Source organism: Drosophila kikkawai, chromosome X (assembly GCF_030179895.1).
Source record: "Drosophila kikkawai strain 14028-0561.14 chromosome X, DkikHiC1v2, whole genome shotgun sequence".
Classification (NCBI taxonomy): domain Eukaryota; kingdom Metazoa; phylum Arthropoda; class Insecta; order Diptera; family Drosophilidae; genus Drosophila; species Drosophila kikkawai.
The window spans coordinates 32,541,903-32,544,544 of NC_091733.1; the positions used below are offsets into that span (position 1 = coordinate 32,541,903).

The 2,642-nt window shown below is 33.0% G+C and overlaps 1 long non-coding RNA gene across 2 annotated transcripts; it reads left to right on the plus strand.

The window, feature by feature from the left end:
* The first annotated feature begins 434 nt into the window (after positions 1-434).
* Positions 435-1,455, plus strand: LOC108085061 (uncharacterized). 2 transcript variants are annotated; one of them, XR_001771082.3, is made up of 5 exons: positions 435-600; positions 865-979; positions 1,054-1,110; positions 1,182-1,242; positions 1,331-1,455. It is a non-coding gene; the product is annotated as an uncharacterized lncRNA (long non-coding RNA). The 2 variants fall into 2 exon arrangements; XR_011445670.1 differs by lacking the exon at positions 865-979.
* Positions 1,456-2,642: the final 1,187 nt, after the last annotated feature.

Below are 2,642 nucleotides of genomic sequence, written 5' to 3' on the forward strand. Positions count from 1 at the left end.
ATTAGTACACAGAAAAAATTCTGGTGGGTTAAATGAACAATTTCTTTTGGTTAAATAACAGTAAAGCTACTGTCAATGTATTTTGTTGTTGGATTTGGTGACTGCACGACAGTTTATATGACAGTCAATTTCAGTCACCCTTACGTACGAGATTCTGTGTGTTTTTTGTTGTTGGCTTTGCGAACTGTCGTAACTGTCAGCTGCAGTCAAAATACTGTAGGTTTAACGTAAAAAGTTTTATGTGTTTCTTTATCTTGTTTGGTATCGTGTATGTATTTTTGCATTCCCAAGGTAAGTAACATTAACATTTTATAATTTTATTAAATATTTTATGAAAATCCATTACTTTTTCTGCCCACTAAAATACTTTCTGATATAATTCTGGTATATATTTCCAAACTTCTAGTATATAGCAAGCGTTTCTTGAAAAAACGATTTCGGGCACACTTAAAAAGCGGCGTCGGTTTCGAGAAGTTGTGCAGCGAAAAAGTGAAGTGAAAAAGTTAAAAGTAAAAGTTCTGAGTGATATTGACGAAGTGGCTACCTTGGAGGATCTTCTGGAGGAGTGGGATTTCAGAGACCTATTACCCACATTTCTCGGTAAGTTCCCAAACAATCATTTAAAGTATAATTAGATCCGCAATTGGCATATGTACATATACATATGCATTTATGCATACATATAAGTACATATATGTATGTATGTACATATGCAAGTACACGTACGCTGCTGATCGCAAGAAGAAACGCTTTTAAAAGTAAAGTTAGTATACAGATTAAAATATATACATATGTACATATATGTAAAAACTTATATTTGGCACTGATCCTTGATTGCTTTTCTTTATTTTACAATTTGAATAGCGATCAGCGGACATGTACATGCATGCAAATGTATTTTTTGGCTTCTTGTTGACTTGCGATGGCAACCATCTCAGGCGAGTGCGAGCAAGATAGCTGGCACTGACATCCAAGAACCGTTTGTTTTATATTTTATTATGATATACATATGTATATAATTAAATCTTTTATACTTTTCTATTTTGTTTTCAGGTGAGAGTATTCACATGTAACTATAAAACATAACTATGTAAATGGAATCAACAAAATGTAAGTAAAATATTTGGCCGTTTTCTATTAATTTTAATAAACAAATTTATTTAAATCAATTTTTATTTCAGAAAAGCTATAGTCGAGACAAAAGTACCAGTTCGGATGTGAAATATGGACAAATATATATTTGTGAGTATTGATAATCATCGTTTGACTTAATATTTATTTATTAATAAATTTACAATTTTAATATTTAATTTATTTATTCATAATATAGGAAATATATATATATAAGTCCATAATATTATTAATTAAGACCCTCTGTAAATATTTTTAAAGAATAAGTAATTAAAAAAATATTAATTAAGACCATCTGTAAATATTTTTAAAGAATAAGTAATTAAAAAAATACTATTAAAATTTTAAAATAATTTTTGGTTTTATTTTGGTGGTAATATGAACTGCAATTACTGTAGTCGGGGGTAGTCTAGAGTAAAATAGTAAAATAGTGTATTTCACAATTTTCGTGGTTTGGCGCTTTTTAACCGCAAAATCTTGGTTCCATGTACTGTAGAGCAGTACATGTTACGTAACGCGTTACGTCGTTATACTGCAGCGTACAGTTCATGGAACCCAAGATTTTGGTTGTTACCTTTTAACCCACGAAATGGTTGGATTTACCCACGATAATTTTTTCTGTGTATGACCAGGTTTCTGAATTTTTAAAGAATTTTAACGAGTCTCAAATGGCTTATACTTAAACACATTTTATTTAAATATATTAATGTATGTATTAAATAAGGAATTTTTAATATATTTAAATAACATCCAAGTATGTATTATTATTTGAAATATATATATTTTTTTTTGTATGCAAACTGTTTACACTATTTCGGTAATAACTTTTATTTAAAAACAATATTTTAAATAAATAAAATAAGTTTGCACAGAAATAAAAAAAATAATAATAATATTTTGGTATTTAGTTTTATTTAAGAAGTCTTATGATATCCTGTGTCCACCCCTGAAAAAGGTCACACTTACTCTGATTAAAAGAGTGTTTGCTGCGCCCTTCTTTCCCTTTTATATGATTTGATTCCCAATTAGTTTCCGTTTTGCCGACTTTTTTTCTTCCCGCTGACATCGCTGCGTATGCGTAATAATTTTTAAGTTGCGCCACACCCGAGGGCAAATGCAAATAAATATTCAATTGCAAATGGGGGCGGTCCACGCCCCTTTTATGTCCAAGGGCGGGGTCGGAAAGGGCTACACGCGAAGCGGACGCGCTCAAATTGCAAATTGCGCTCGTTTACAAGCGAAATAAATGCGAGCGCGCCTCTGCCATTTGGCAAAAGTCAGCCACAAACACACACACACACAGACTCAGATCTAAAGCCAGATCCTGACCCACCGCCATTCCTGGCTGCCATTTCCCCCTCCCCTCTGCCGGCATTAGAAAAATGAAGCGTCGTGCCGCAAAAGACAACTTGGTCGGGCCAACCGAGTCGGCATTTTTGTGTTGCGTGCTTTTCGGCGCGTAATTAGATAAGCAGCCAGTCGCCCCACTCCTGCTGTCCCACATTTCCTGC